Consider the following 14,787-nt stretch of genomic DNA (forward strand, 5'->3'; position numbering starts at 1 on the left):
GTGGCTGGGGTGTGGATGGAGAGCTGCAGTGCCAACCTCCTGTATAAAGAAAAGAAGAGAGAGAAAGATTAAAATAAATTAAGGTAATTACTTTTGCTATTTAGTGTATATATATCTTGACGTTTTCCTCTGCATCTAAGGAGGGTCAATGGTGAAAGAAATGTTTATTAAAAAAAAAAAACAAAAAAGAAAAAGAGAAGAGATTGAAGTTAACATTTAGGGAAGGTAAAATTCTGAGAGGGTGAACACACATCCACTCTCTCGTCCCACTTAATCTGATACAGCCAGTACAGTTATGGTATGGATTAGCTTTCATAAATTTTTTTTCAGGATCCTCCAAAAAACCCAAAAAGTTCCTAAGCAGATCACAGGCATGAATTTTGTTCTCCTCGCCCAATTTGGACAGATAGGGCTTTTCAAGAGAATTCCCATAGCTGTGACAGCCACTGTAAAGAATGTATTTCAATTAACCTACAAATTCCCTGCAGATGACGTACAGAAAACATCTTTTACTGTTGCTTTTGCACCTTTTTTTTTTTGGAGAAAAAGGAGTTAAAGGGAGGACAAGCAGTTTTACCTGCATTTTTAAAATCTAAAAATACTGGAGGGCTATGAGAGGAAAGACAAAAAAGAAGTTCTTTAAAAAAAAAAAAAAAAGATGGTTTATTTTTCAGCAACCTGTCCCCCTGTCCCCAGCTAACAGTTCAACTAGTAATTTGATATGCATCTTTAGAGCAGAAATAATAAGACATGTACCAGTATTTATGAAACTTATTCATTAAGTCAATACTAATCTCAAGCAAATAAAGTCTTTCTGTTTAGTATTTGCTGCCAAAAACATTACAAGCAAAGATTCAGCAGACAGCCAAACAAAGTTGCATGTGAATAGTAGTAATTTTAAGAGTAATTTTAGTGTGATATGTATTATTAGCAGTACTGTCAATACCTGACAGCATGATCTGGCAATTAATTTGGCCATATGGTTAACATCAGAAGATCATCTGCTTGTGTCCTGATATTCAGGACATAATACCTTACACATTGTACCCTCAATTAGGCAAAGGGATTATATGATCATGCAATGCTAGTTCTAAGCAAACTAGATCATATCAGAGTGAAATTAAATTCCTGTGTCACTAACAAATCTACAAGTCTGAGAATCTTCTACCAAAATAGACTTAATTGAGTTTCTCTAAAGACCGCAATAAGCACAGCTCAAATCAAACAGTCAGTAATTGCTTTTGCAATACAATGAATCAGGCTTTGTTGCTGCCTTGCAGAAGGAGATACACTGAACTATTTCCATCTGAAGCTGTTCTGGCATCGTGAGGTTATGTGTTATGTCAGCGGGACCATACACAGGATTAATCCTTACTGATAAATAAAAACAGTACTTAGACTGGCACAAAACCATTCATTACTGTGTGGCTCCTTCAGGTAACTGATACTGCTATGTTGACAAAAATAATGTTTCTCTCAAGTATGTATGGACAGTGTTGCTAGCATGGAACTGGCCAAGTTTGGTAAGATGCTTTTTGTGGTAGTTTTGGATTTAGAACTCAAGTAAATGGCTCAGTCCACTTAAAAAACAACCAACCAACCAAATAAAAAAAAAAAAACAACCAAACAAAAAAACCAACCCAAACCTAAACCCCACATTATATCAAACTGAGTAATGAGTATTTAATTATTTGAAGCACATTGTGCAAGAAAGGAGTGAATGCCTTGCTGGGACTTCTAACACGAAAAGAGTCTTGCTCATTCAGTTCAACCTATTGAGTACAGATTAACAGAACTGTCAGTCTTTTATAGTGCTTATTGTATGGAAGGGCATATTTTTTATTTTAAAATACTGTCTAAAAGAGCTGATTTGAACCAAAACCAGACAACTCATTTCAGAATACAGTTATTTGTCTGATAGAATTAATTTCTAATCTGTTTTTGCAGAGTATTTGTGCATCATTCTTAACTATATGAGGCCAAAATATGTGGCAACAGGTGCCTGTACAGGATGATGGGTGACAGAGAAACTAACTGATGGCTTTGTGAGTAATGACAAATGTTACCTGTGATTCAAGAAGAAACACATTGTAGTGATTAGCACAATTTCCATTCAATTTTCTATGTTTTCTGCTTTTCCTGTTCGTTCTTTTCTCCATGCTAATAAAAAAATATACTTGCATTCTCATTTTTTTTTTAAAATTCATAATAGTAAGTTAGGAAGTTGCTAATGCTGAAACTAGTCATGTCACATTGGAACTCTGTTGAACCCAATAATTAGTAGTGACTTAAGTTTTATACTTGACATGTGAAAATTTGCTCAGAGGGGTTTAAAACAACATTGGACTTGTTAAGTTCATGGTGTCAGTGAAAGCAAAGAAGTTAAGCATGCAGGCATTACCAGGTAGCTCCCTTTGAAAATCTGGCAAATTACTTAATTTTTTCTCCAAATGCAGAACATAATTACAGTAATTTAAAAAAAATATATTGAACACCAACAGAATTTACTAAAATATAGCTAACTATGAGATCATTAAATACTTGTGCAGTACCCAGGTATTTCCAAACCTTTTTTTTTAAAAAAGTAATTTCTACTAGGCAGCTCACAACACTTTTCTAACAACATATTAACACATGTACCTTCTATTATATGCTAATAATTATCTCCACTGAGTGGACTGCACTTTAACAGTAAGAGACTCAATCACTACTACTCCTGGTTTTGTTTTGTTTGGTTGGGTTTTTTTTTTTAATTTTTGTTATCAGACTTGGTTTTTTTCACCTTTGCAGCTTAGGCAGAAACACGTGTGCCATACCAGTCATAGGTCATGAGCAAACTGTGAAGAGGAATTACTTTGTGCTGGAATGTATTCCCCACGCATGAGGATTCGTTTTTATTAGTATGGAAACCCATGAACTTGAAGATGATCTCTGGGGAGGAATGCCTAAGCATTAGCTCATTCTAACAGCTTCTTGTCCTAAAGGTATGTAGGCATAGGATGCTACTCTCAGATCTTGCTCTAGTTACATTTGAACTAAAAGACTTCTCAGTAGAAAAATAGTCATGGACAGCAAAACTGACACGAACATCAACATTGTCTTCTGACATTTAACTTTTTTGTCAAGGAAAACTACCAGCTATCATCTTGAGTGGATGCAGAAGAGCTAATGATGTCATTCATCCAAATGTCAACATAAAAGGTATTTATTTACTTGTCAGCTTCTAAAAAACAGCACGCAGGAGCCATAGTTTGTTTTCCACTTCACTGAAATGACAATGAAAATTCAATTCAAGACAATTCTGTTGTGGTTCTACTTAAATGAACATCATGTGAGGGATTGAAAAAGACACTTTCTAAATTTCTCCATCAGTTGCATTTTTTGGTGCAAACTTCTGATACTTTTCCTAAATTTTTAAAAATGAAGTTGCCAAGAAAACCCGAATTGGTCGTAAATGCCTAAAAGACTAAGAGATTATAATTTTGGAAAAGTCTGGATTAAAATTCCAAGGGTATGGCACATTTTGAAGTCCTAATACTTGGAGCCCTTTCACTTATAAGCTTCTACCTTTACCATATTTTTTATTGTTTTAAGCACATATATATATGTATCTCTTCACATATATATATATTTTAGTTTAGAGAAGAAAAGGCTCTGGGGAGATCCTACAGAAGCCTTCCAGCACCTGAGTGGGGCTACAAGAAAGTTGGAGAGGGACTTTTTACAAGGGCATGGAGCAACAGGGCAAGGGACAAAACTGAAGGAGGGTAAATTTAAATCAGATATTAGGAAGAAATGCTTTACTATGAGAGTGGTGAGGCACTGGCACAGGCTGCCCAGAGAAGCTGTGGATGCCCCATCCCTGGAAGTGTTCAAGGCCAGGTTGGATGGAGCTCTGAGCAGCCTGGGATAGTGGAAGGTGCATGTGCCAACGGAAGGGGAAGTGGAAGTAGATGGTCTTTAAGGTCCCTTCCAACGCAAACCATTCTACAATTCTGTGATACTAAACAAGAGAGATCCAAGTTCCTGGTTCATTTGAAGCCATCATGCCTCAGGAGCAACGTTGCTCATTTTGCAGCTGAGTAGCTGAAGGAAATGCAGTTGCTGCAGGCACTGTTTCAGTGCCCAGCTCAAGAGCTCAAATGCTTAGTGAAATTCACAGACAGAATGCTGGATGACTGAGTCTTAAAAAAATGTGAGGGGGAGAGTTATATGCCTGAGAGTAAGAGCCACAAAAGCCAGCTCAAAGAGCAAGGACTGCCTAAATTGACTAGCAGGGAGCAGTGAGAAGAGGATTATGTCTTAGATCCATCTCCTGCCAGCACGTAGGCATCTAATTCTCATTTGCTGGGAGCACAGAGATATCTGAGCTTTCACCTAGAATGACATAAAATCAATTTTTTTTTTGCAAACGCTTTTTTTTTGCAATTCTACAGATGGCCATGAAAAAGTAGCCATACGCATTCAGCTCAGTTTCTATCCAAGCATTTCATTAGAATCATAAATTAAAGAGAGGAAACTACTTATTGATGACATGTGAAAGCTCTGTAATCGGTTATATATCACTGCAGCAACACAGCCATATTCTGTCATAAGATCAGGAAAACCTCTTTTGGACTATAGAAAGTGTAACTCCATTTCCACTTTGCTGGCCACAAAAATCCAATTTTTTGTGAAAAGAAGCTTACATCTACCCAAATGCCTGTAATCTGCCATTAACAAACTGGTTTTGTTGGAAAACTCGCAGATCAAAACAATATTAAGTATGACGCACCATTGTCTTTGTTTTTGGCATATCTCTGCTACAATGAGGAGTCCCTGTGCCGTTTTTCAGGCATATTCTGAACTAGCTGGAGGTAGTAAGTTTTGCCTCGATGCACAGATCATTTTAAAAGACCTTTTGGCTTCCTCTTTTGCTATATTAAAACTGAATTTCTTCAGAGAAACGTGGCATACAAGAAGATTTTTTGTCAAATATTTTTGAGATCACTCACTTTGTTCAGCTAGCTCATAACATTAAACACTCCCTAACTAAAATGTTGATCCTATAGTCTGTATTTTTTTTTGAACCTCTCTATCTGATGTTCAGAAAAAGTTCTTCTTAGACAACATGTCACCTGGTTAGGATAATCTCTGCCTTGCTTTGTTATATGAAGACCGGTGTCAGAAAAGGACCTTCTAAAGCCTGTTTCTAGAGAAAAAAAGTTTTCAGGACTGTCAGGGAACTACCAATAGCTTTTCATTTACACAGTCAGGTAGTGGATGGCAATTACCCTCATGTTAGCTGCAGTGTACGTGTTCTGTAGGAAATTCCCAGAACTACGTTCAGAACCTGTATATTTAGCCCTATTCAGTACTTAAATGGAAATCACTCTGTCTGCATCCCATAAATCACAGTATCTTGATTTCTGTCATCACCATCCTGCATCTGTTTAAAAAATAAAATTGTTACACATTCTCAGTAGAGGAGCCAGCAGGACCCTAAAACTGTGCAGTGAAATCAACTGAAGCAATACACTAGACAGCATTGTTGCATTTAATAAAAGGCCTGTTGCATACAATAAAATATTAAAACAAAAACGTATGACTCATTTTGTTGACCTTCTGTTATAAAAACAACTCTACTTAGATGCAAGACAATGAGGTATTTGCTGTGACATTAAGAGTCACTCAGAAGAAGTTATTTGAAAAATTTATGTCCAGTTTCCAAAACTGCAGCTTTTCAAAATCCTACCACAAATTTTTTGAACAATTAGAATTTGTACTACAACTGCTAGTTCAACACATCTGGAAGCTGCTGGTCATCACAGAGGTTCTTACTGCAAATTCTTGCAGAGGATAGGGCATTACACCTAGCAACAAATACAGCTTAAAGCCATAACCTTGCATTTGGCCCTGGAGTTCTGCTTTCCCTTTCCTTTTCTAAACCCCAAATAAAACATGTAGTCATTTGAACTAACCCCCAAAGGTTATACAGAAAAATGGAAAGGATTTCAGCTATTGAAACTCTTAGTGACACTGAGAATGCCGTTCAGTTGAGCCCACTGAAACACACACAGGGGATAATATTATCCCTGCATATTCCATTGCATTGATCCTGTCCAAATTCATGACTTTTTTAGCCCTAACTTTCAACAAATACTTATTTTACAGTCCATCATGGAACAAACAGTAAGACAAACCCTATTTCTAGCAGTAGAAATCTCCCCAAAGACAAAGATCTTTAAGCAAAAGTACTTCTTTTTTCTTCACTTTTTGTCATCTATTGCTTTTACTTGGATGTTGCAGCAACAAAGCCAGACTCCAGAAACAGTTTTGTAACTACTAAAGGTCTCAGACACATTTATGAATCTGTTTGCAAAACAGGTCAACTGCTATTCAGCTTTGTTGGTATGAATATAATCTATTAATTGCACAGGTGGTGGCAGACCTGGAGAGATTATGAGGCTATTCATTCTGATGTCTTCAAGATTCTGACAGTAGAAGCTAGCTAAAAATAGCTAGTTGTATTCTGGACCTCTTCTTTCTTCTATGTTCCATTAATCCATTAAAAAAAATGAAAGGAAAAAAAAAGTTACCTTTTTACCTATCCAAGGCAAAGGATAATTATTTTATGCAAAATCACTCATGGATTAAGATTTCCTGGAAATAAACCTATGAATCCCCTGAGAAATGAAATCCACATTCTGCTAATGCAGAAGTTTGTCAGGCAGATGTTCCAAATGATAGTAATCAAGCTCAAAAGCTTTTGAAAGAGCTCTTGAGTTAGTAAATTACATCCTCAAAATAAAATATTTAGAACTGGGACACTGAGGAGTGGGGTGACTGATTTAAAAATAGACAGAATGGAGATAAATGCCGACAGTAAAAGAGCAGGCAGAAGATATTTCTTTAAAAATCTCTAACATTTTCCTCTGTCTTACAGTTGGCTGATATACCTCATAAGAGTGGAACTGCACTTTCCAGCATAGGTCAGAGCCTGACAAAGAGGAAAGCACATCAAGAGAAAATGCGTAGGCAAAATGTGATAGAAGCACCTTGTTTATTTGGGTAGCTATTCACTCTGAGAAAGGAGTAGAGAGGGTAAGAATTTGATTGCATTTAAATTAACACTATGGAGTTTAGCTCTAAGTAATTGTGCTGGGTTTGGGTGGGGTAGAATTAATTGCCTCCACAGTGGCTAGTATGGGGCTGTGTTTTGGGTTTGTGCTGAACACAGGGTTGAAATGATAATACAGAGATGTTTTTGTTATTGCTGAGCAGGGCTTACACTGAGCCAAGGCCTTTTCTGCTTTTCATACTGTCAAGCTGGGGAGGAAATTGGATGTGCATGGGAGGCTGGGAGGAGACAGAGCTGGGACAGGTGACCCCAACTGACCAAAGTGACATTCCAGACCATATGACATCATGCTCAGTATATAAAGTGCGGGGAAGAAGGAGGAAGAGAGGGATGTTTGGAGTGATGGTGTTTGTCTTCCCAAGTCACCATTACACGTGATGGGGCCTTGCTCTCCTGGAGATGGCTGAACACCTGCCTGCCCATGGGAAGCAGTGAATTCATTCCTTTGCTTGTGTGCAACCTTTGCTTTCCCTATTAAACTGTCTTTATTTCAAGCCCTGAGTCTTCTGGCTTTTACCCTTCCAATTCTCCCCCTGATCCCGCTGGTGGAGGAGAGACTCAGTGGCTGTGTGGTGCTTGGTTGCCAGCTGGGGTGAAACCACAACAGGAATCTGTTCATACTTTTAAAGGCTAATTTGTTCACCTGATGATGTATCTGCCAAAACTAGGCTTCAGGCTTCATGCTACACAGTTACAGACCTCCCGTCAAAACTCTGTGTGCACCAACAGACTCTTCAAGCTGCTTCCACGGGGGTCTGGCACCCAACTGTAGGGGAAGAGAGGCCAGCTGCCTTTCAAGGCCCTCCCTTCCTGCCTTTGCCAGAGTGCTGCTTCTGCTTCTAACCTCAGGCCTTTGAGTGATGTTACAGGTATCATTGAGCCCTGACAGACATCTTGATGATTCTAAGCAAGAAATTGGGCAAGGAAGGCAAGAGACTGGCATGGCTGAGTCAGGAACTGCTGGTCAAAGTAAAGGGAAAAAAGCAAATGCACAGGCAGCAGGAATAAGGACAGGTAACCTGGAAAGAGTATTGGCATAACAATTGGTTGTGTAGGATGGGGTGAGGACGGTGGGGAAGGTGAGGAAGACCAAGGCAAAGCTCAAACTAAATCAGGCAAGGGATGAAAGAGTAACAGGAAGAGCTTCTACAGGTATGTTAACCAGGAAATGAAGGTGGCCATCAGGGTGAGGGGAGTGATTCTGTCCTCCTCCTCTTCTCTGGTGAGACCCCACCTGGAAAGCTGCACCCAGCTCTGGGGCCCTCAGCATAGGAAGGACACCGACCTGCTGGAGCAAGTCCAGAGGAAGGTTACCAAAGATGATTAGAGGGATGGAGCACCTTTCCCATGAGAAAAGGCTGAGAGAATTGTGATTGTTCAGCCTGGAGCAGGGAGAGCCTCAGAGTGACATAATTTGAACCCTCCAGTACCTCAAGGGGGGCTACAAGAAGTCTGGAGAAGGACAAGGGGTGATGGCTTTAAACTGAAAAGAGAGTAGGATTAGCTTTGACATTAGATATCATTAAATATAGAACAAATTCTTTACTGTGAGGGTGGTGAGGCACTGGAGCAGGTTGCCAGAGAAGCTGTGGATGCCCCATCCTTGGACGTGTTCAAGGCCAAGCTGGATGGGGCTTTGAGCAACCTGGTTTAGTGAAAGGTGTCCATGTCCAGGGCAGGGGGGCTGGAGACAGATGATCTTTAAGGTCCTTTCCAACACAAGCCATTCTACAATTCTTTGATTCTAACCCTGACCTGCTGTCCTGGCTTTCTTGGCTTGACCTTGGATCTGCCTCATTGTTAGAGACTGGGCTGTTCCTGAACAGCTCTGCTTTTCTGGTCTGCTGCGGCACTGTGTCCCTGATGGTCGACGTGTTGCCTCTGACCGGCTTGCTGCCCTTCCCACTGCCTGAGCAGTATTTTCCTGGTGGAATAGTCTGCTTTTACACAGCAAACCCTTCACATACATTCAGTTATTTCTAGAATCCCAGAACAAGCAGTTCAGGAGGTTTTGCAGCCCATAAAGACAGGTGTATTAGGAAATACACCACTAGTTACTTTTCCTTGAGGCTTTTTTTAGTTTACATGCCATTTGGCTGAATTTAATGTCCTCAAGGAGCTGACTAAGATGTATGTAGAACTAGAGAGAAAAAGGACACTTATTGCAAGCTTGGTTCTGTTCTCAGAGTGAGACAACAGAGAAAATTTCAACTCATCTTTGACGCCTGAAGAATAGTTTCATTGTTCTGACTATTAAAATGCATCAAGTGCTTTCCTTTTTTATCAGTATATAACTGCTGATATCAATATATAACTGCTGAAGCAGTAATAACTGCTTCAGTTATTACAAAAAAGTCATACATTTTACAATTAGGTGTTAATATAATAAAACAGTGATAGTTTGGGAATATGAACAGCATTTGTGATGCCATGCACATCACTTAAAAAGACAGTAGAATTCAATAAATTGAACTACTCCTCTTTGTGGAAGAAGAGTCTCATTCTACCAAACGTCCCTGAGCACAATGTATATCTTCCACTGTGGAAATGGCTACCACAGTGTACTGATGGAGAGTCACATGTGTATACACTTATTACAGCTGTTGTTCACAAAAGCAAAAGCCACCACAGCTGGAGACAGAAACAGAATGCCAAAGCATGATGAAAACAGTAGAGATGGAAACGAAACTGGGAAGGAATCTGACCTGGCAGCCACTCACTCATGAATAAACACCTCATTTGCAGGAGAAAATATGTTCAAAGTGTGAAAAACCTGATTACTTGAGGAACCTAGACTTGCCTGACAAATCTGTAGAGCTCTGGCCAATCAACATTTTATTGTTGATTTACCACTGTCACATTTTATTATCCTATTGTAAGTGCTGTTATATGTGAAAGGAATTTAGGATATCAAAATACAGCCTGAATGACATGGTATTGAATTATTAACAGAGGAGCTTTAAAACACCTATCAAGCTCCAAAATTGGAGGATGGTCAGCGATCCATCCCAGTAATGTGCTTTTTATTTCAAGGTACCATTGTATATAAAGGTGTGACATGGCAGGTGATATTTAGAAGCAAACCTAACGTCTCAGGTATGCAGCACAGACAGCAAACAAATCTGGCTGGAAGCCCAGTGTCAAGGGTAGTTTTAAAATACAATGCAGATCTAGCCAGATATATTAAAGTCAATAGAGAGTTCAGGTAAAACTGCAAAGCTGGGACTGCAAAACTAAGCTATTGGTGCTGAACTGCTTGATAATGTGGATACACTGCTACGACAAGGTAAGCTTAAATACAGGTTTGCAGGACAAGGTGCAAGCTCTAACAAAGGTTTCTGTGGCAATGCTCTAACAGTGTAATCTGCAACATGCCCTCACAGGGAATAAAAGCAGTAATTTGGACATGAGACGAAAATAATTCTGAAATATCACAGGGGAATGGGTTACACAAACACAATAGAAAGTCAATGAATCTGCATAGAAAAGCAGTTTTATATTTTATGCACGTGGGTTTATGAAGCATAGTAGTATGGCTGTTCCCTTTTCCTTGACTTCCTTCCTATTGGAGATGTGTAAATTCTAGGCAGTGGTGATGCCAAAGAGGATTTTGACCTGTCAGCTCTCTCTGACTTTAAAGCTACCTGTGCACTTTGGACTTTCAAAACACAAATCTGGTGAGGCAGGACACGCCTCACCATTCACATTTTGCTCACTGAGAAGGCATCACCAGAGGAGTAAATATTTTTCTCTAGAGCTCTCTCTAGACATGATTGCACTGTAATTTTCAACAGAGTACTTTGGGGAGTGTATAATTTTAGTAGATTCAGTTTGACATCGTGTTTCATTCTACAAAGATGACCATGTCTGGCTTTTGGACAGACTGAAATAAACAAGTAAAATAAATCAGGCAGAAACACCTGTCTGAAACTTTGAACTGATAAACTGATAAACCCTTATTTGAAAGTTAGAATATTGAACTGGTTTTTTCTTACAAGAAGCTTAACTTTTAAGACTCTGAATTTCAACTTTTGCTCTGAAAACTCACAATGACTCTCTCCTTACAGTTGGCATTGCATAAGCTTCCCTCTCTCTCACCTTATCGATCCTAGCTCTTGATGGAAGTGCTCCTTAACAGCTGAAAACAAACAAACAAATGATTTCCAGAGCCTGATTTCAGATGACCTTGTTCAGTTCTGCTGCAGGAAGGGAAGATCCCGTGTGGCTGGCAGGGCCTTGTGTCTGAGTAGAATGCCAATAGACCTGTTGGTAGCAAGACTTCAATATACACAAAGATGCTTCAGACCTGGAATAAGGAAATTTGGCTTTCACTTAAAATCTCCGATACTTGAGTAGTTTTCCATCAATTTCTTTATAGTATGCACCACCCAAGATGTGTATTTGCTGTGATTATATCCCCTTTTTCATGACTTAAGCATATGCTTAGCTTGTAAGCATGAGGTTGGCAGCTTCTTAAAAAAAGATACGGTTGAAGATCAGTTAACATTAAATTTCTAGCAGAAGCAATATTTTTCTTTCTTGTATAAAAGACATTACTTGCAATGCAAAATGCCAAAGAGATGTGTTACAAATGCACTCACTTCTGTTATTCACACTGAGTTAAAATGTTTTAGGCCAATGTAACGGAGATCATCTGATATTTCTCCTGTGTAGGGCACCATACTTTCTTTTCTTTCTGTGAAGCAAAAAATGCTATGCTGGATTTTGTAGGTGGGCTAGAATCTCATCTTTGTGATAGTGCAATAACTCTGCAACTTGATTAAAGGCAGTCTGGTCAGCCACTGCTGTATGATTAAGAGACACATGAAAGGTCAGTGAATCTAACTTACATCCAGCTGGTGGTGCTTGGAAAGTGTCCCTTCCCAAGTCTGTGTCTCAGGGTGATACCTTGAAAACTGAAGATGACCAGAGTTGGGGGTGGAAAAATTAATAGTCTGAGATCTGCTTGCATCAGAAGCATCTTCCTCTGTGGGACAGTACTATCCAAGAACAGACAGCTACTCAAAAAGACTTAAGCAGTTTCAGAAGAAAAATTAAACTACCTGTGAAAAGACTGACTGTGGAGTTGCAGGGGAAGAGAAACTGAAATGTGAAAAGATCCCAGGTGGTACAGCATGATACAAGCAGAGTTAAGGCACAGATACAGGGTAGGATTAGGTGTCACTCGGTAAGGAGAGATGAGTTGCATGGTAAAAAAGCAGCTCTTGGCCTCCGCCTTCATGTGTGTGCAGGGATCTGGCAACTGTGCTCCTCTGCCTGTGAGACCTTGTGCAGGGAGGGAGGGAGGGAGGACAGGCCCCCAGTCTGTGTGTCTGGGTCCATCTCCCTGCTTGTTCCTTGACCTGAGGGGCAACAGGGACAGTAATGGCCAGATGCAGTAAAAGAGTCCCTCCTCCCCCAGATTTTGGATGAATGTGAGTACTGCCTTGCCAATTCCTTGCCATTACATAAACCTCATCCTGTTAGCAAAAATTTTTCTGTTTTTTAAGTAAACCCGAATCTGGCCAATCTTACTAAAATATGTTATGTATTCTGCATAATAACTGGGTAATTTGTATTCAAATGTATTCACTGTAGACAGCAGTGGTAGAACGGTAAGAACTTGCTATGGCCTATTTTGTTAATACAGATCTACCTCTCTTGCTGTAATGGAAAAAGAAAGCCCATTTAAAAGGCACTATTAATCAACAAAACCACTATCCATGCTATGTTTTCAAAGTATACTGAATTTTAGAACTGCACTCAATTAAAATAAAGTATAAATTAAGAAGTGGAAACCAGGTTAAGTCACAGAAAATAAATAGAATTCACTGGGTATTCAATTTGTCACCTTTTCTTTTGGAGAACTGAACAGATTCAAGTCAGCTAATGACTAGGCCATAAAATTGCTCACCCTGTATGCCTCTACTGTAGCAGCATTAATGACTGTCTGTAACAATAAATTAAATCAGCAGAACAGTAAGCATGGACAAAAAATTAAAATAGTCCTGAACCCTGTCTACTGGATATTTTTATAGCTGGCAGGTGGAATAGAGTTGTATATAATTCACCAAATACTCTTAAGTATATATTTTTAGAGGTGAAAATTTCTTTTTTTCCCAGCTCAATATTGTCACATGTAGAACAGGATCAAGCATTTAAACTGAACCCAGACGGACAGGATCTCCTGTGTTTTGACTCTTTAATCACAAAGACGTGTGCCATTAGACTGAATACAATCAGTTTGACTCTACCTCCTTCAGAAAGGTGGAAACTCCATATGAATATACTGAATTTCCTGTCAGTAAGAGAAGGCAGAATCCATGTACATTTTAGACTTGTGACTGAATCCTTTTAAAACTTTAATATATGTAATTTCTGCCCAGACACAGTATAACTTGCATGTTTTTCCTGTAATGTGCAGGCACCATTGCACATTTGCTTCTTGGATAGTGTATGAAATAATCACTTCATGCTGCTTCAGTGAATGCCTGGTGAATATATGGATGAGTAAACAAGTAATTGTGAAAGACTACTTATACTTGCAATTTTTAAATCAAATCATACCAGCAGTGTATTTTCTAGGGAAAAACCCCAAACCAACAAACTAGTGAAAACACAATATTGACATTTGTATAGAATCACAGAATAGAATCACAGAATATTCTGAGCTGGAAGGGACCCACAAGGATCATCAAGTCGAACTCATAAGTGAGGGGCCCCTAAAGAGCTCAAACCCACAGCCTTGGCATTATTAGCACCACGCTCTAACCAACTAAGTAATGAGGGTTAATGTGATAGCTCCACACTTCTGACATCAGTAAACCCTGAGAACAACGTTTATAGAATCACAGAATGGCCTGGGTTGGAAGGACCTTAACGATCATCTAGTTCCAATCCCCCTCCTTTGGACAGGAATACCTTTCACTGGACCAGATTGCTCACAGCTCCATTCAACTTGGCCTTAAACACTTCCAGGGATGGGGCATCCACATTTTCCAGAGGCAATCTGCTCCACTGCCTCATCACTCTTAAAGATTTTCGTCTTCAAATCTAATATAAACCCACCCTCTTTCAGTTTAAAGTCACTCCCCTTGTCCTCTCACTATATGCTCTTGTAAAAAGTCTCTCTACATCTTTCTCTTAGGCCCTCTTCAGGTACTGGAAGGCTGCAGTTGGATCACGCTGAAGCCTTCTCTTTTCCAGACTGAGCAGTGCCAGTTCTCTTAGTCTCTCCCCATAGTAGAGGTGCTCCATCCCTCTTATTATCTTCGTGCTTCAGCTTGTTGGTATTTAGCTAGGCAGACATGCATTAACCTTGATGGTGGTGCCACTGCATTGGCATAGAGCATGAAAACATACACTTGGTTTTAACAGAGAAGATTTTCTTTTTACGTGTGTAGCACACTACTTAGATATTTCCCCCCAAAATACGGTCAGCAAGTCCAGCTGCCAGTTCTCTTGGAGAAACAAAAATAAAATATGATAGAAGCTGGGAAGGACAAAACTGGGAGAGGTATTGTATCCTGCTCACTTCTCCTCACCAGTGGATGGAGTTGCAGGCTCGGAGCTGCGGCGTGCAGCGGCTCGGGCACCTCCCGCTGCTCAGAACCTGACATTTCGGAAGAAAACCTCGTGCGAAAACTCAGCAGGCGGGAGAGCGAACA

Source organism: Chiroxiphia lanceolata, chromosome Z, assembly GCF_009829145.1.
Source record: "Chiroxiphia lanceolata isolate bChiLan1 chromosome Z, bChiLan1.pri, whole genome shotgun sequence".
Lineage (NCBI taxonomy): Eukaryota > Metazoa > Chordata > Aves > Passeriformes > Pipridae > Chiroxiphia > Chiroxiphia lanceolata.